This window comes from Primulina eburnea, chromosome 6 (genome assembly GCF_022965805.1).
Source record: "Primulina eburnea isolate SZY01 chromosome 6, ASM2296580v1, whole genome shotgun sequence".
NCBI lineage: Eukaryota > Viridiplantae > Streptophyta > Magnoliopsida > Lamiales > Gesneriaceae > Primulina > Primulina eburnea.
Window position 1 is genome coordinate 16,548,685 of NC_133106.1, and position 20,468 is coordinate 16,569,152.

The window sequence follows — 20,468 nt, forward strand, 5'->3', positions numbered from 1 at the left end:
TCATTTTTTTATCAAATTCGAGCTAAGAAGCTATCTCAACTGATTGAGAAATTAAAGGCAAACTACATTCCCACCAATCCAACTGCCTATAATGATCGAGCTGTGATCACTCAGTTAGATACAGATCTTACTAGCCTGCAATCTCAGATCAAGGTGTGGGAAATGGATCAGGAGTTGGTTTTTCTTGAGGAAGCCTCTGAAGAAGAAAAAGAAGAAGAAGAATCCTCTTTTCAGCAAAAAGAGCCACCCTCAGCACAAACAAATGTTACAACTAAAGAAATAGTTCAGGATGTGCCACAATCATCTGCAGTGGAACATCAACTATACTTTGAAGCCGAATTGACATTTGCAAACATTGATGAAATCATTCAGGTTGTAGCTCTGGAAGCTCAGATAGCAGAAAAACATTCTGAATCAGTTGCTCCTCCAACTGAACAACCAGAACAAGAAGTTCAGATACCATCTGAAGAAATAGTGGAACCACTTGCTGCTGAGGAGCCAGTCCCAGATTCAATCCAAGAACAACAAGAGGCACCAGTGGAAACTGACCAAGAGTTGTCTGTTGATCAAAATCCACTTTCACCATCTCAAATTCACGAATAAATTGCTGCAACAAACATTCCAGCTCAAACTGTTACTGAACCAATGGAAAGAGCATTAGTTCGTGTTGATCAAACCTCGAAGGAATTAGGAACTTCTCATCCAACACCTCCTCCCTTATCAGAAATGGATTTCGTTTTTGAAGAAATCCAGAATATGCAACACAACATGCAGCAGATGCTTACTGAAATAAATAAAATTCAATCCACACAATTCTCTGACACTGTCAAACTGGACTCTTCAATTGAATATGACTCTGCAAAGCTGAAAGCTATTCAAGCAAACATGGAGTCTCTTACTCGAACTATGCTTGAATTGAAAAATAACAGAGGTCTAGCTCAAAGTCTACATACAACTCAAGATATAATCAGTAAAAGAGTTGAGCGATTGGAAACCTCTGTCTCTAATAAAATGGAATTGCTGCAGACTTGTTTACTATGGGGACCCGGACGCTAATCATCTTCTTAATCATCGTTGGGATTTAATTATCAATTCTGATAAACAGGGTCTAAAATTTTTTTCTTTTTAAAATGTAAATGCGGAAGGTAATGGAATCTAAATAATATACATCTCTGTATAACAACTACAATTCAGTAGAAAAGTACAATACTGTACAACCTAAGTCTAAGGTTTAGTTACTAATTTCCAGTAATAACACAAGTCTACAATAAGTCCGGAATCAACACGCTAACTCGTCTTCTCTTATCGTCTTCTTGACCCTGATCCAGCCCCACCTGTTGTCATGCACACATACAAAACAAGACAACAGCCGGATAACTCCGGTGAGAATAAATCCCAGTATAAAACATGGTAAGCATGCATATAACCAATCTAAATCATAAAACATGCTATCATGAACATATTCAAAAATAATAGATTTCATAATCTATGAAATCAAATCAAAATAAGCATGAAACTCAAATCAGCTAAACATGCTATTCAAATCAAATCATATAAACATGCTATCACAACTGAAAGCAATAACTATGGGTTTCATAGTCTATGAAACCGCCTCTATAAACACATGCAATTCTAGTCAAATCATGTCTAGACTCGACTCAACTATAACTCTAGGGATCCTGGTGTGAATAAGACGTCAATGGCTGTCACCTACCCTCCCAATCGGGGTGACTGTATGTAAGGCTCGAGAATTATCAACTGGCATTGATGTTAGACTTGTAAAGGTAAGAATGCATGACATTTAAATCAGAATTGTGAAGCTGGGCCGAAGCCACACCGCACCCGCGGTACAGGAAGGACCGCACCCGCGGTGCATTGAGAGGAAATTAGTGGATTTGTGCGAAGCAAGACCGCACCCGCGGTGCAAGCAAGACCGCACCCGCGGTGGTGAGACCGCACCCGCGGTCATGCAGGGACCGCACCCGCGGTCTAGGTGCTACACTTTTAGATGAACTCGCCGTGAGCACAGCGCACCCGCGCTCTTGAGCCACCGCACCCGCGGTGCTGCATGCGAAATGCCACCTTCGATTTTTATGTTGACACTTGGCATGGTGTATATATATACTTGTAACATGACTCAGCATCTCTATTCAGAAGAACTTCAGAACCGAGAGCATGCAAGGGAGAGCTTCCATTTCTTTCAATCTAGAACTTGTGATTTTGGATGAGTTAGCCATCCGATTTTAATTTCGAGTCCGGATTTGTTATCCTTGCATCATTGGCTACAAAAGGAAGTAAGTTTCTTGCAGTTTCAGCATGTTTCAGATATTCATGTTGGAAGAATTCAGATATGAGTTAGAATATGTATTATTGATACCGTGAGCATGGTATATTCGTTATCGGATTGAATTTCAGACACCGTATGATGTTGTTTCGATTTTCCAGCATAATTATTGAATTGAGATGGAATGAATTTAGTGTGATATTGTGTTTTGATAAGGTTATGAATTGTTGATATTGAGCTTAGTGTTATTGAGTTATCGGTATCGCGAGATTACGCTGTTATGCTGTCGAATTGTATCAAAACCGAGTATTGAATTGTATATGTACTGAATTGGATTGAGAATTGTTATTGCATGTCTACATTGCCTTTCAGAGTGGTTATTGTCAGACTCGACATTCCGACTTCAAGATCTCGACAGACATTGTGCGACGAAAGGTATAATTCATGTGGTCATGGGATTGCACAACTCGATTCAGATTTGATACGAGTTTCCCTAAATCACATACTAGATTGTTGTTACATTGATTATGTAATGTCTTGTTTATTGATTTATATTCGAGTCCTGAGATAGGAGATATTGGCAGATTGGCCAAAACTAGACGTTTCGGTGTATCGACGCATAGGAGTAGATTTGCTCTATGTGTAGACCCTCGATACAGAGTTGACCGAAGTCTAGGAATAAGACGTACCGTCGTCCCGAGTGGTTGGGTAGGTGACAGACCGTCTTATTCACACCGGGATCCCTAGAGTAGAAATGAATCGAGTCAAGAACTAGATGTTGAATACAGATTTGTATTCTTTTACATGTTTAGATGTTGATTCATGTTTAATGATATATGCTATGCTTTTGTACATGATTTATTACATTGCATGCATTCATGTTTTATACTGGGATTTGTTCTCACCAGAGTTATCCGGCTGTTGTCGTGTCTGTATGTGTGCATGGCAACAGGTGGGACAGGATCTGGGTCTCGAGCTAGATGAGAGATTGATGATAGCGTGGAGATCTCGGGCGTTGAAGATTTCTAGTGTTTTCCTTTTAGACTTGTACTATTTATATTTGTAGTTGGGATTTGAACACTAGTGTATGTAATAAACAGACTTGCATGTACCTGATGTTGTTAAAGTATTATAAAGACATGTTATGCTTTAATTATACATTTGAATTAATGTTAAAAGTAAAATTTTGACCCACATTTTCGAGCAAAGATCCAATAAATCCCAAAAGAATTGAGTTAGAGCCCGGGTCCCCACAACAGGTGGTATCAGAGCTGTAGGTTCTGTAGACTGAGAGAGAATAGAATGGGCGGGGTAGATCGAGTCATCTTCCTTGCTCTTGATGTGCTAGCATGATTATTTGCTTTCTATATTATGTGTTGTTGCATTATCTGAATTGATTTACAGCATATACTTGTCAAGCCTGAATCAGAACCGATTCTCGATCAGAGGTTATGATCAGAGGAGGGTTGAGACAGATGATATTGACTGTGTACTAATCAGTTTGATAATCAGATTTATGCCGCCTAGACGTATACCACAGCCAGAGCAGGGTAGCACATCAAGTGCACAGATGGATGTTACTGCTACGCCGATGGAGACCTTATTGAAGAGATTTCAGTCTTTCCATCCTCCTACGCTGAAGGGCACAGAGAGTGCAGTGGAGTGCGAGAGCTGGCTTGTTGATATCGAGATGTTGTTTGAGTCTTTGGCATATACTGATGAGCGACGTGTGAAATTGATAGGGCATCAGATGCAAGAAGTTGCCAAGAGCTGGTGGTTGACTACGAAGAGAGCCTTGGAGCACCGAGGTATTGACATTACGTGGAAAGTCTTCAAGGATGAGTTCTATCAGCGCTTCTTCCCCGTCTCCTACCGAAAAGATAAAGGAGCTGAATTTGCGAATCTGAGGCAGGGACAGTGGAACATCGAGGAGTATGTTGCTAAATTTTCTGCGTTGCTTCGATTTGCACCGCATGTGGCTGGGAACGACGAGGCAGTGGCCGATCAGTTCATCAACGGGCTGAACCCAGATGTCTTTACTTTGGTGAACACGGGACAGCCTAATACTTTTTCAGATGCACTGAACAGAGCGAAGGGAGCAGAGGCTGGCTTGATCAGGCAGCGAGGGGCTTCCTACGGTGTTCAGGGGCAGAGACCGCCATAGCCTACCGCCGTTCAGTTTCCACCTCCTCCTCGCTTCGATAGTGGATCTAGTAGTAGTGGCAAGAAGGAATTTTTGAAAGCTAAGGGCAAGCAGTTTAAGAAATCTAGGAGTAGTTCATCGAGCTCAAGTGGATCTCGACAGAGAAGTCAGGGGTCAGATTATAGTGGCGTATACTGTAGTTCGTGCGGAGGGCGACATGCCACGAAGCAGTGTCAAGGAGTTATGGGACGCTGCAACATCTGTAGGCAACAGGGACACTTCGCCAGAGTTTGTCCCTAGAGAGGTGCACAACGATTCCAGAGTGCAGGGTCATCAGCACCAGTGCCAGAGACATGCATCCTCTGTACACTCCTTTCAGCCACCATCTACACAGACCCAGCAGAGACCAGGAGGTAGCCAGACCGTGAGTCAACCTCCCAGGCAGCAGGCTAGGGTGTTTGCTTTGACAGAGGAGCAGGCACATGAGGCACCAGATGACGTCATTGCAGGTAACTGTTCTCTTTGTGGTTATCCTGCATATGTGTTGATAGACACAGGTGCATCCCATACATTTATATCCGAAAATTTTGCATTGAGACATTCATTGCCTGTTGAGTCTTTGTCGACAGTAGTGTCTGTAGCTTCTCCGTTGGGAAGTGGTTTGATATCTGTGAATATTGTTAAACACTGTATGCTTCAGTTTGAAGGGCATGAGATTGATCTAGACTGTGTAGTACTTGGTTTAGCTGATTTTGATTGTATAGTTGGTATAGACATGTTGACCAAGTACAGGGCCACTGTAGATTGTTTCCACAAGATTGTCAGATTCAGACCCGACAAGACAGATGAGTGGAAATTCTACGGCAAGGGTTCCAGATCTCGGATTCCCTTAGTATCTGCTCTGACTATGAGTAGATTGCTTCAGAGAGGAGCAGAGGGCTTTCTCGTATATTCAGTAGATCTACTGAAGTCGAGCCCAGCATTGGCAGATCTACCAGTGGTTTGCGAGTTTGCAGATGTTTTCCCTGATGAGATTCCGGGGTTGCCTCCAGTTCGAGAGGTTGATTTTAGCATAGATCTGGTGCCAGGCAGTGTTCCTATTTCGAGAGCTCCGTATAGGATGGCACCGATAGAGCTGAAAGAGTTGAAAGCACAGTTGGAAGACCTTCTGTCCAAGAGATATATCAGACCCAGTGTATCTCCTTGGGGTGCTCCGGTGCTTTTTGTTAGAAAGAAAGATGGTTCGATGCGACTGTGTATTGATTACCGACAGTTGAACAAGGCGACAGTGAAGAATAAGTATCATTTGCCTCGCATTGACGATTTGTTTGATCAGTTACAGGGATCTTCTGTATACTCGAAGATTGATTTGAGATCAGGGTATCATCAGCTCAGAGTTAGAGACGTTGATATTCCGAAGACTGCATTCCGGACCAGGTATGGGCACTACGAGTTTATCGTTATGCCTTTTGGTTTAACGAATGCACCTGCGGTGTTTATGAGTTTGATGAACCGCATTTTTCAGAGATATTTAGATGATTTTGTGATTGTGTTCATTGATAATATCTTGGTATATTCGAAAAGTCTGATTGAACATGCAGATCATCTGAGGATTGTATTGCAGACTTTGAGAAAAGAGCAGTTATACGCCAAATTGTCCAAGTGCGAATTCTGGCTGAAACAGGTTGTCTTTCTGGGGCACATTATATCTGGAGATGGTATTGCGGTAGATCCGAGTAAAGTTGAGGCTGTGATTAGTTGGCCGAGACCGACTTCTGTGCCGGAGATACGCAGTTTCATGGGTCTAGCCGGGTATTATTGTCGTTTTATCCGAGATTTCTCCAGTATAGCTAAGCCTATCACTCAGTTGACACAGAAGAACATGTCATTTGTGTGGTCCGAAGATTGTGAAGCCAGTTTTGTAGAGTTGAAGAAGAGACTGACTAGTGCGCCTGTCTTGACGATTCCTTCAGGTACAGGTGAGTTCGTTGTATATTGTGACGCATCTCATAGAGGGCTAGGATGTGTTCTTATGCAGCGAGGGCACGTGATAGCGTACGCCTCTAGACAGTTGAAGCCGCACGAGACTCGTTATCCGATTCATGATCTTGAATTGGCGGCGATTGTCTTTGCACTGAAGATCTGGCGTCATTATCTGTATGGCGAGAAATTTGAAATCTATTACGATCATAAGAGCCTGAAGTACCTCTTTTCTCAATCAGAGTTGAACATGAGGCAGCGACGATGGCTTGATCTGCTGAAAGATTTTGATTGCGAGATCAAGTACTATCCAGGAAAGTCAAATGCAGCGGCAGACGCCTTGAGTCGAAAGGTATGTGCTCTTTCCTTATCGACAGTAGGTGTATCGAATTTAGTAGAGGATTGTTGCTTGTCTGGGTTGAAATTTGATACAGAGAATAGACCGTTGCGACTTGCTGCGATTCAGATTGAGCCAGATTTGATTTTGAGGATCAAAGAAGCGCAGAAAACTGATCCGAGCATTCAGAAATCGGTTGATATAGTCAGAGCTGGTCATATATCAGAGTATCAGGTTAGAGATTCTGTTCTGTATGTGAATGACCGCTTAGTAGTGCCAGAGATTTCAGATCTGAGACGACAGATCATGTCAGAGGCACACTGTAGTCGGTTCAGCATTCATCCTGGTGGCAGGAAGATGTACAATGATTTGAAGACGCAATTCTGGTGGAAGCAGATGAAGACCGATATTGCAGAATTTGTGTCTAAATGCCTGAATTGCCAACAGGTGAAGGCAGAAAGAAAGAAGCTCGGAGGTTTACTTCAGAGTTTGTCTATTCCTGAATGGAAATGGGACCACATTTCCATGGATTTCGTGACGAAGTTACCTCGATCTTCGCGGGGCTGTGACGCGATTTGGGTTGTGATAGACAGACTGACCAAATCAGCGTGCTTTATTCCGTACAGAATGACCTATCGACACGATCAGATGGCAGAGTTGTATGTCAGAGAGGTCGTCAGATTGCACGGTGTGCCGAAGTCGATCGTATCAGATCATGATCCACGATTTACTTCTCACTTTTGGCACAGCTTGCAGCAGGCTTTGGGTACGACTTTACACCTGAGCACTGCTTATCATCCTCAGACGGACGGACAGTCAGAGCGGACTATCCAGACGTTAGAGGACATGCTGAGAGCTGTAGTACTAGACTTTGGTACTAGTTGGCAAGATTCATTGTCGTTGTGTGAGTTTTCATACAACAACAGCTATCAGACGAGCATAGAGATGGCACCGTTCGAAGCTTTATACGGAAAGAAATGCAGATCTCCGTTGTACTGGGATGATATTTCTGAGGTACCAGAGTTGGGGCCTGATATGATTCGTGAGATGACCGAAAAAGTGAAGATCATTCAGAAACGAATGAAGACGGCACAGGATAGGCAGGAGAAATACGCCAATATCAGACGCAGACCGTTGATATTTGAACAGGGAGACAGAGTATTTTTGAAAATTTCACCTTTCAGAGGCATTGTCAGATTTGGCAAGAAAGGGAAGTTGTCTCCTAGATACGTCGGTCCGTATGAAATTCTTGAGAAGATTGACGATCGAGCATACAGACTTGCTCTTCCTCCTTCACTGTCCGGTATACACGATGTTTTTCATGTATCGATGTTGCGCAGATACATGCCGGATGATTCTCATGTCATTCAGCCCGACGAAGCCGAGCTAGATCAGACTCTGAGCTATGTTGAAAGACCGATACAGATTCTTGATCGGAAAGAGAAACAGCTTAAAACCAAGACCATTCCGCTTGTAAAGGTTCAATGGAGTCGTCATGGCATCGAGGAAGCAACTTGGGAGACATAGTCTGAGATGACACAGAAACATCCCGTGCTATTCATATGATGTGAGTCTTCCTTTCAATTTTGATTATACTGTGTTGTGTATACTTGCATGATTACTGATTTATGAGTTCGGGGACGAACTCCTCTTTAAGAGGGGGAGAAATGTAAGGCTCGAGAATTATCAACTGGCATTGATGTTAGACTTGTAAAGGTAAGAATGCATGACATTTAAATCAGAATTGTGAAGCTGGGCCGAAGCCACACCGCACCCGCGGTACAGGAAGGACCGCACCCGCGGTGCATTGAGAGGAAATTAGTGGATTTGTGCGAAGCAAGACCGCACCCGCGGTGCAAGCAAGACCGCACCCGCGGTGGTGAGACCGCACCCACGGTCATGCAGGGACCGCACCCGCGGTCTAGGTGCTACACTTTTAGATGAACTCGCCGTGAGCACAGCGCACCCGCGCTCTTGAGCCACCGCACCCGCGGTGCTGCATGCGAAATGCCACCTTTGATTTTTATGTTGACACTTGGCATGGTGTATATATATACTTGTAACATGACTCAGCATCTCTATTTAGAAGAACTTCAGAACCGAGAGCATGCAAGGGAGAGCTTCCATTTCTTTCAATCTAGAACTTGTGATTTTGGATGAGTTAGCCATCCGATTTTAATTTCGAGTCCGGATTTGTTATCCTTGCATCATTGGCTACAAAAGGAAGTAAGTTTCTTGCAGTTTCAGCATGTTTCAGATATTCATGTTGGAAGAATTCAGATATGAGTTAGAATTTGTATTATTGATACCGTGAGCATGGTATATTCGATATCGGATTGAATTACAGACACCGTATGATGTTGTTTCGATTTTCAAGCATAATTATTGAATTGAGATGGAATGAATTTAGTGTGATATTGTGTTTTGATAAGGTTATGAATTGTTGATATTGAGCTTAGTGTTATTGAGTTATCGGTATCGCGAGATTACGCTGTTATGCTGTCGAATTGTATCAAAACCAAGTATTGAATTGTATATGTACTGAATTGGATTGAGAATTGATATTGCATGTCTACATTGCCTTTCAGAGTGGTTATTGTCAGACTCGACATTCCGACTTCAAGATCTCGACAGACATTGTGCGACGAAAGGTATAATTCATGTGGTCATGGGATTGCACAACTCGATTGAGATTTGATACGAGTTTCCCTAAATCACATACTAGATTGTTGTTACATTGATTATGTAATGTCTTGTTTATTGATTTATATTCGAGTCCTGAGATAGGAGATATTGGCAGATTGGCCAAAACTAGACGTTTCGGTGTATCGACGCATAGGAGTAGATTTGCTCTATGTGTAGACCCTCGATACAGAGTTGACCGAAGTCTAGGAATAAGACGTACCGTCGCCCCGAGTGGTTGGGTAGGTGACAGACCGTCTTATTCACACCGGGATCCCTAGAGTAGAAATGAATCGAGTCAAGAACTAGATGTTGAATACAGATTTGTATTCTTTTACATGTTTAGATGTTGATTCATGTTTAATGATATATGCTATGCTTTTGTACATGATTTATTACATTGCATGCATTCATGTTTTATACTGGGATTTGTTCTCACCGGAGTTATCCGGCTGTTGTCGTGTCTATATGTGTGCATGGCAACAGGTGGGACAGGATCTGGGTCTCGAGCTAGATGAGAGATTGATGATAGCGTGGAGATCTCGGGCGTTGAAGATTTCTAGTGTTTTCCTATTAGACTTGTACTATTTATATTTGTAGTTGGGATTTGAACACTAGTGTATGTACCAAAGAGACTTGCATGTACCTGATGTTGTTAAAATATTATAAAGACATGTTATGCTTTAATTATACATTTGAATTAATGTTAAAAGTAAAATTTTGACCCACATTTTCGAGCAAAGATCCAATAAATCCCAAAAGAATTGAGTTAGAGCCCGGGTCCCCACACTGTACGTCTTATTCCTAGACTTCGGTCTGAGCTGTATCGAGTAATCTACAATAGGAGGGTGTCTGCTCCTACGTAACGATACGCCGAACGTCTAGAAGTCTGACTATCTGTCAAACTTTCCTATCTCAAATGCAATGTATAACAATCTGTAAACAAAGCATGCTCATTCCAAAAGATTTGAATATAAAGTCTATAAACAAATCATAATCATATCAGAAGATAAACAATAATCAAGTATGTGATTTTATTGGGAAACTCAAATAAAATCTGATTTGAGTTGTATCTTCCCAAATATCACATGAATTATACCTTTGTCGTCCCGGTCTGACGAAGACGATGACCTGTATTCAACTCTGTCCATATTAAATCTGAAATGACAATATCGAATACAACGTATCAGTAAATAACTCAATACACAATCTTTTCTGATCAATACTCAATCCAGTATACAATCTGATCAATGTCTGAACAAGATACAATCTGAGTCATATCAATAATATCACAATCTAATCAAAATCATATCTGAATCTGATCAATCTAAATCAACTGATGTTTCGACGGCCTAACGATATTGTCTCGATAACCCCGTCAATCTCAATATCACAGATATAATTCTAGAACCCATAATCTTTGCCAATACAATTCATAATCTGAATACTAACACAATTCTGATATAGAATCTCAGTCAATATCTTTCAAAAATCATAACAATTACAGAAAAAATCTGTTCTTTAATCTGACTTCAATTCTATATTGTCTACGGTAGCAGAAATGCTATATCTGAATCACATGCAATTCTAGCAACATCATAAATTCAAATCTTGTCTAAACGTAATAAAACTTACGTCCAGTTGTAGCCTGCGTTAATATGAACACAGTACTGTGCTCAGATTTAAAATCGGACGGACGGATTTCTCGTAAATCTCAAATTCTTACGTGAAGCTTATATTGTTTCAGCATTTCGTTCCTTGCTCGATTTTTATGTCTCAAGGAGCAAAGTTGCTTGTCTTATATATATATATACATATACACGTCGCACAAGAAGGCCAAGTGGCGATTTGAAGATTTGCATGCCGCGCGCATATGCGCGCACAAAGCCGCGCATATGCGTCGGAGTTTCGGCCCGACATCTGCTGCATATCTTCTCGCGCATATGCGCGACGTTGCTCGCGCATATGCGCGAGATGTTCGGCCTCGCACCTCCGCTCTTCACGCATATGCGCGCGTTTCTCCGCGCATATGCGCCCAACGTTCCGGACCACCCGCGCATGACTCGCGCACCTTGTTGCGCATGTGCATGATGGCTTCGTCCTTCTCTTTATTTGGTGTATTTTCTCGTCTTTTCCGGCCCGATCTGTTCTATCTATAATCGTCTCGATTAATCTGTAAATCATTTCAGATTAATCTCTGATTACTGTAATAAAATCTTGGGCATTACATTTCTCCCCCTCTTAGACCTGAGTTCGTCCTCGAACTCGTAAGTAATCAATTCAGATCTATCCGAAGAAATGTATACAGAGTTTACATCAGAACTCATCTCAATAAATCTATTCTGAAATCTCCATCGCTGACAAAATCAATCTCACAATACTGGCTATACAACATCCGTATATACCAATCTATAGCTCATGACATATCAGTACTATTAGCTAATATCAATCTATTATCCTCAAATCAAGGATATCATTCCCCTACCAACCGTCATCATCCGACGTTGGCATAATAAATCTGTCAAATCTGATCTGTATTCATTCTTTTATGCCTTCTCTGCAAAAGAATTCTGTAGTATTCACTGTATAATATCTTGTCTGTAACTATCTCATTACCCATCTGATAATCTGATAGCTATAATTATACAATAATTCATATAATGACAATATTATATATCATCTAGTGCTAACATCCAGCATTACTGTTCTCGGGATATCTTCCAATATCTGGATAATACACTCTGACTGTCTGTCAATCTGTGAATAACCTGAAAAATAACTTATGGTAGGATCTGCCATAATTGCAAACTTAATCAAAATCACAATCTGATATAGTCTACTTCTACATTCTAGTCACTCTGACTATGTTCTGACATCAATCTGTGTCATTTGGTTCTGTTTGTACATCATCTTGTACAAACTAATAGATATAGATTGAAAAATCTGTCAATCATAATCATATTATATCACAATCTGGAAAATATTGGGATAGTCTCATTACGAAATTCATCGAAATATACGCCCCATGTCAAATCAGAAATATACCAAGTCTCTAATAAATCTTCTTATTTCTATCTTTCTGTCTTCTCTGTTAGCGATTCAGACATATCAGTACAATTTCTGCCAACATTTCTGTACAAATTCTGTCACGACTGATCTAATCTGTCTATATCAAACCTGTCTGTTCGAATCTCATACATTCTCAGTCAGCAAAATGAACACTGAATCCACTACAATGCATTTCTGACACTATCTGTAATTTCAGATTCAAACTATTCGGTATAAAAAAATCAGTTAATAATAAAATTTAAAGAAAAATACCTACCTGATATTCGGCTCTGATTATAAATATCAATTCTGTTATACAACTCTGAAACATTCTGATATCATACCACAATCCGTCTAATACAAAACACCAAATCATATATCTGTTTTTCTGACCGATACTCTGCTCTGATTATCGAATTACTGTTCTGACCACTCTGATCACGTTTCTGAACTGCTGAAATTCTTGAATTCATTTCTGATACAAGCTGAACTGTATATACTCTGAACGGTTCATAAAATCTGTATCAATACTGATTCAGAATAACAATAATCTATACTAATCTAGTAAATATATAAGATTGTAAGTTCTAACAATACTATCGATTCTGACAAATCAATCAGATCTTCATGCCATACTGATCAACTGCTATATATCATCTGCAAATATAATATGCTCCCCAAACAATACAATCTGTATAAAATACTGATCTAGAAGCAATAATTCTCAAGCAGTTCAAAACACAATCATATCAGATAATCTGTCAACTCATATAATATCAATCTCTGACATTTCTGACTTTCTGATCTTTCTGATATCGGTATTGTAAAGCCCGGAAATGTTAAAAATGTGAAGGGTACAATGTTGGAACAGATTCAGTGGCGCCCGAGCGGTAGAAAAGTCCTGCCCGAGCGCCATTGTCCAACAAAATTATGTTTTGGGCAGAAGCTTCCGCGCCCGAGCGGTACATTTTGACCGCCCGAGCGCCAAAGTATCATTCGAAAAGTGTTGGACAGAAACTGCCGCGCCCGAGCGGTACATTCTTACCGCCCGAGCGCCGTCTGAAATGTGTTAATGTTTTAAGAAGACACGTATGAGATTTCATGCAATATATATGAGTTGAGTTGTCTTCAGTTCTCTTCATTCTTCATCAGCAGAACCGAGAACAAGCTTTCCCTCAAGCTTTTCATATTAGAATTGGTATTGTGAAAGATTTATACCTCCAAATTTAAATCCAAGCATAGATTTGAACTCCTATCTTTGAGACTACAAGAAGATGTAAGTTTCAGTTATTTTCAGCATGTTTCGATATTTGTGTGTTGGAAGAATTCAGATTTGAGTTATAATATGTGTTCTTGATATTATGAGCATCGTAGAAACGTTACCGGATTGATTTTCAGATACCGTATGACGTTGTTTCGAAATTCCAGCATGTATTATGAGAGATTATGCAGATTTTCAGTGTTGAAATGATTGTGCTATTGATGTTGAATTGATTGAGGTTAATCGATTATTGTTATGTTGAGATTGAGTTATCGGTATCGCGAGACTACGCCGTTACGCCGTTGAATTACATTGAAAGCGATTACAGAATTGTACATTGAGATGTATATTGATCGAGTGCACATTTATTATGTTATTTCAGATTTGTATTGACTACTTGGTATTCGAGACTTCGACTACGACACCGACGATTCGACAAGAAAGGTATAATTCATGTGGTCTCGGGATTGCACAACTCGATTCAGATTTGATACGAGTTTCCCTAAATCACATACTAGATTGTTATTACATTTCATTATGTAATGCCTTGTTTATTGATTATATTCGAGTCCTGAGATAGGAGATATTGGCAGACTGGCCAAAACTAGACGTTTCGGTGTATCAACGCATAGGAGTAGATTTGCTCTATGTGTAGACCCTCGATACAGAGTTGACCGAAGTCTAGGAATAAGACGTACCGTCGCCCCGAGTGGTTGGGTAGGTGACAGACCGTCTTATTCACACCGGGATCCCTAGATTAGAAATGAGTCGAGTCAAGATTTAAATGTTGAATACAGATTTGTATTCTTCTACATGTTTAGATTTGCATTCATGTTACTTGATATATGCTATGCTTTTGTACATGATTATTACATTGCATGCATCCATGTTTTATACTGGGATATGTTCTCACCGGAGTTATCCGGCTGTTGTCGTGTCTGTATGTGTGCATGGCAACAGGTGGGGCAGGATCTGGGTCACGAGCTAGATGAGAGGTTGATGATAGCGTGGAGATCTCGGGCATGGAAGATTTCTAGTGGTTTCTATTTAGACTTGTATCACCTATGTTTGTAGTTGGTATGTAAACACTAGTGTATGGTTGTACTAGACAGACATGTATGTACATTATGTTGTTTATTTCTTATAAATACAATGTTATGCTGTGACTATACATTTGAATTAATGTTAAAAGCAAATTTTTGACCCACATTTTCGAACAAAGATCCAATTAAATCCCAAAAGAATTGAGTTAGAGCCCGGGTCCCCACAAGTATCTGATCAGTCACTGATCACAATATCAACTGTCTCAAAATCAATCAGTATACTAACATCAGGTATCATCTATTCTGAATACAATCTGTTTCAAGCAGGATTTTTATCTGAACAATTTCTGTATACAATCATTACAGTTCTCAGAATATTCAATACAATCTTCAAATATTCTATTCAGTCAATCAGATGTTGCAAATATATCAAAATTTCATAGATATAATGAGCATAGAATTCATCAGAATATCTCTGAATATACTGACACGTGCCAAAGAGTATCACAAAATCAGATGTACTCTTGGTCGGTACTCTTCTACTGATCTTTCAATTTATTCTGTATCATTCCGTACATTTAATATCATTCTGTACTGAATTCTAACATACAATCAATGTCTGATCTCAATTCAATTCTGAACTCTATCTTTCTAATATAGTACACAAATCTGAAATCTTATCTGGCTAATGTCTGCCAACTCATACATCATTGACATATCTGTCAATGTTAGGCTCGATTTCAGTAGGTCTATTGAATACATAGGGATGCAATCTGCTCCTTTCTGTATTAATCGAGTCATATACAATACAGATATCAAAGGAATTTTAAATCTAGAATCCTTATCGTGGTATCTCCACTGATCAGTCATCTCTGATCTGACTCGTACAATTTCTGGAAAAATTCTCCAATATGTCTATACTTGTTCAGCATATACATATCAATAATGCGTTCAAATCAGGAACACCAGTACATCATAAGCTATTTCTATTTCATTCTCATCTTACTGTAGTATACAATATATACAGAAATCTCTGATATCAACACTTCCTCAACAAGCAAGGACATCAATACTACAGTACATACAAACTCAACAGATACAACATATCTCCATGCAACTCAGTCAAAGATATTCTTAACAAATGCATTAGTATATATCAATACATATGCAATAGAATCATAAAGAATAGTACCTGTTGTGAATTCTAGATCTGTGTTTTCAACTGAACTCTGTTCCCTACAATCTTCGGGAAAGCTTCTGGGGACAGACTTTAGCAAAGTGTCCCGGCTGTCCACAAATATTGCATCTACCAGTTACTCCCTGGCATTGCTCGGTGAAATGTCTCCCTCCGCAACTCCTGCAATACACTTCAGTATGGCTTGGACCAGAAACGCTAGAGCTAGATGAACCACCTCCCATCTTCTTGAATGGCTTCTTCCGAGATTTCAGCAAATCTTGCTTCCCACTCGTACTGCCGTGATCAAATCGAAGAGGGGATTGCTGTGTCTGGGGTTGTTTCACACACAACCTTGTCAATTGTCTAATCAGACTCATCTCAGCTCTCTTTGCTCTACTCAGTATGTCAGCAAAATGGTAAGGTCGTTGCAAATTCATAAATGCAACTACCTCCGAATTCAGCCCTATGATGAACTGATTCACTACAGCTTCATCATTTCCAGCTAAATGAGGAGCAAAATGCAGTAGAGTAGAGAATTTAGCAATATATTGGTCAATATTCAGCTGCCCTTGGCTCAAATTCTCAAACTCTAATTTCTTGTTCTCTCGGTACGAAGCTGAGAAAAATCTTCGATAGAATTCAGTTCTGAATATTTCCCACGACATCACTGTACCTCTCTGTGCCCACATTCTTCTACTGGTAATCCACCAACTCCTGGCGGCTTCTCGTAACTGATAAGGCACCATTTTAACCCTCTGTTCATCTGTACAGTCAAGTAAATCGAACAAGATTTCTATATCATCAAACCAGTTCTGACAATCTTCAGATGTCTCGGTACCATTCAGAACCGGCGGCTGTAATAACTCAAATTCTTTCATCTTTTCTTCTAACTGAGTTTCTGATACATCTCTCTGTTCGAACGAAGTACTTCCTTTTTCTGAAATTCTTCGAGGCGGTATATCTGAATATCAAACAGATTAGTACACAATCTATATAATCTGTCTCAGCCCTCCTCTGATCATATACCTCTGATTCAGACTCGGTTCTGATCCAGGCTTAATAATTACATGCTGCAATCAACTCAGATAGAAAACAACATGTAATAGAGAAAGCAATAAATCATGCTAGCACACACAATGTAGGTCAACATTGAAATAATTCTCATGCTAGCACTCATATGCAAGGAAGAAAATTCAATCTACCCCACTCATTCTCTACTATCTCAGTCTAAAAGATCTATCAACTCTGACTATCTCAATCTAAAGGATCTATCGCTCTGATACCACCTGTTGTGGGGACCCGGACGCTAATCATCTTCTTAATCATCGTTGGGATTTAATTATCAATTCTGATAAACAGGGTCTAAAATTTTTTTCTTTTTAAAATGTAAATGCGGAAGGTAATGGAATCTAAATAATATACATCTCTGTTTAACAACTACAATTCAGTAGAAAAGTACAATACTATACAACCTAAGTCTAAGGTTTAGTTACTAATTTCCAGTAATAACACAAGTCTACAATAAGTCCGGAATCACCAAGCTAACTCGTCTTTATCGTCTTCTTGACCCTGATCCAGCCCCACCTGTTGTCATGCACACATACAAAACAAGACAACAGCCGGATAACTCCGGTGAGAATAAATCCCAGTATAAAACATGGTAAGCATGCATATAACCAATCTAAATCATAGAACATGCTATCATGAACATATTCAAAAATAATAGATTTCATAATCTATGAAATCAAATCAAAATAAGCATGCAACTCAAATCAGCTAAACATGCTATTCAAATCAAATCATATAAACATGCTATCACAACTGAAAGCAATAACTATGGGTTTCATAGTCTATGAAACCGCCTCTATAAACACATGCAGTTCTAGTGAAATCATGTCTAGACTCGACTCAACTATAACTCTAGGGATCCCGGTGTGAATAAGACGTCAATGGCTGTCACCTACCCTCCCAATCGGGGTGACTGTACGTCTTATTCCTAGACTTCGGTCTGAGCTGTATCGAGTAATCTACAATAGGAGGGTGTCTGCTCCTACGTAACGATACACCGAACGTCTAGAAGTCTGACTATCTGTCAAACTTTCCTATCTCAAATGCAATGTATAACAATCTGTAAACAAAGCATGCTCATTCCAAAATATTTGAATATAAAGTCTATAAACAAATCATAATCATATCAGAAGATAAACAATAATCAAGTATGTGATTTTATTGGGAAACTCAAATGAAATCTGATTTGAGTTGTATCTTCCCAGATATCACATGAATTATACATTTGTCGTCCCGGTCTGACGAAGACGATGACCTGTATTCAACTCTGTCCATATTAAATCTGAAATGACAATATCGAATACAACGTATCAGTAAATAACTTAATACACAATCTGTTCAGATCAATACTCAATCCAGTATACAATCTGATCAATGTCTGAACAAGATACAATCTGAGTCATATCAATAATATCACAATCTAATCAAAATCATATCTAAATCTGATCAATCTAAATCAACTGATGTTTCGACGGCCTAACGATACTGTCTCGATAACCCCGTCAATCTCAACATCACAGATATAATTCTAGAACCCATAATCTTTGCCAATACAATTCATAATCTGAATACTAACACAATTCTGATATAGAATCTCAGTCAATATCTTTCAAAAATCATAACAATTACGTAAACAATCTGTTCTTTAATCTGACTTCAATTCTATACTGTCTACGGTAGCAGAAATGCTATATCTGAATCACATGCAATTCTAGCAACATCATAAATTCAAATTTTGTCTAAACGTAATAAAACAAACGTCCAGTTGTAGCCTGCGTTAATATGAACACAGTACTGTGCTCAGATTTAAAATCGGACGGACGGATTTCTCGTAAATCTCAAATTCTTACGTGAAGCTTATATTGTTTCAGCATTTCGTTCCTTGCTCGATTTTTATGTCTCAAGGAGCAAAGTTGCTTGTCTTATATATATATATATATATACATATACACGTCGTACAAGAAGGCCAAGTGGCGATTTGAAGATTTTCATGCCGCGCGCATATGCGCGCACAAAGCCGCGCATATGCGCCGGAGTTTCGGCCCGACATCTGCTGCATATCTTCTCGCGCATATGCGCGAGATGTTCGGCCTCGCACCTCCGCTCTTTGCGCATATGCGCGCGTTTCTCCGCGCATATGCGCCCAACGTTCTGGACCACCCGCGCATGACTCGCGCACCTTGTTGCGCATGTGCATGATGGCTTCGTCCTTCTCTTTATTTGGTGTATTTTCTCGTCTTTTCCGGCCCGATCTGTTCTATCTATAATCGTCTCGATTAATCTATAAATCATTTCAGATTAATCTCTGATTACCGTAATAAAATCTTGGGCATTACATTTACAAACTGTTGTCTCAAGTATCTCCGCCGATGTCAAGATTCTTTCCACTGATGTTCGAAAATTATTTGAGAAGATGGATTTGTTTGACAAAAAGGGGGAAGAAATCAAAGAGCATCTTGAGAAACAGTTAGAAGAAACCATCGTGTTAAAAAGCAGTTAATCAGATTATTAGATTCAGATGTTATATCAAGATCTCTATCTGTTCAAGAAATTTAATCTCTTATTTTATCTACAATGAGTTCAGACGTTCAGTTATTATTTAACAAGTTTTGTCAAACACCATAAAGGGGGAAATTGTTGGAAACTAAATTCTGGAGTTTGACAAAATATGAACCAACTGAAAATACGAACCAACTGATCAAGCAAAACTGAACTCAGCAACTAAATCTATGCGCTAGTACATTCAACAACTGAACTTGATAACTGAAATCAGCTGACTGATCAGTTGGAAACTGATCAGTTGATATATTCAGCCGTATGCTAAGCACCCTTCAACTGAACATGTCTCGGGAAAATCAATCGTCAAGAGACATAGAAGATTGCAATGCCGTACTTCAATCAATACAGCTTAGAACAACGCATTTCGGCGAAAGCAATTAAGACGCTGCATCACAATAAATGAAGCGAAAAATGTCCAAGGAATAATCAAGTAGAGATCAACGGATACAAAGATTCAAATTCATTTCAAGTTACCGTTGCAGAAAAGAAGCCTATAAATATGACAGAAGAACAGCTGAAGAAAATATAGAAGTGAACAACTCGATTAACAAGCTTACTGTCACCCTGTTAAAATCTTAGCTCACTATTGCTTGATTTATTCGTAGCAGTCAAGGCTACAATTTGAGCTCATTAGCAAGTTGTACATCGTTGAAATTTGATAGTGCTAAGATCAGTTACGCACTGAGAACATTCTGTTAAACTAAGAGTTTCAGTTTTTGGCAGTGTTAAGTCCAAACTGAAAGTGGGTCAGTACAATTCTTGTATTTGATCAAATTATTTTAGTGGATATCCTATCCTTGAGATAGAAAGGGTGATGTAGGAGTAATTGAAATCTCCGAACATCCAGAAACAGCCCTTGCGTATTTTGATTTTTGTATTTTATCTT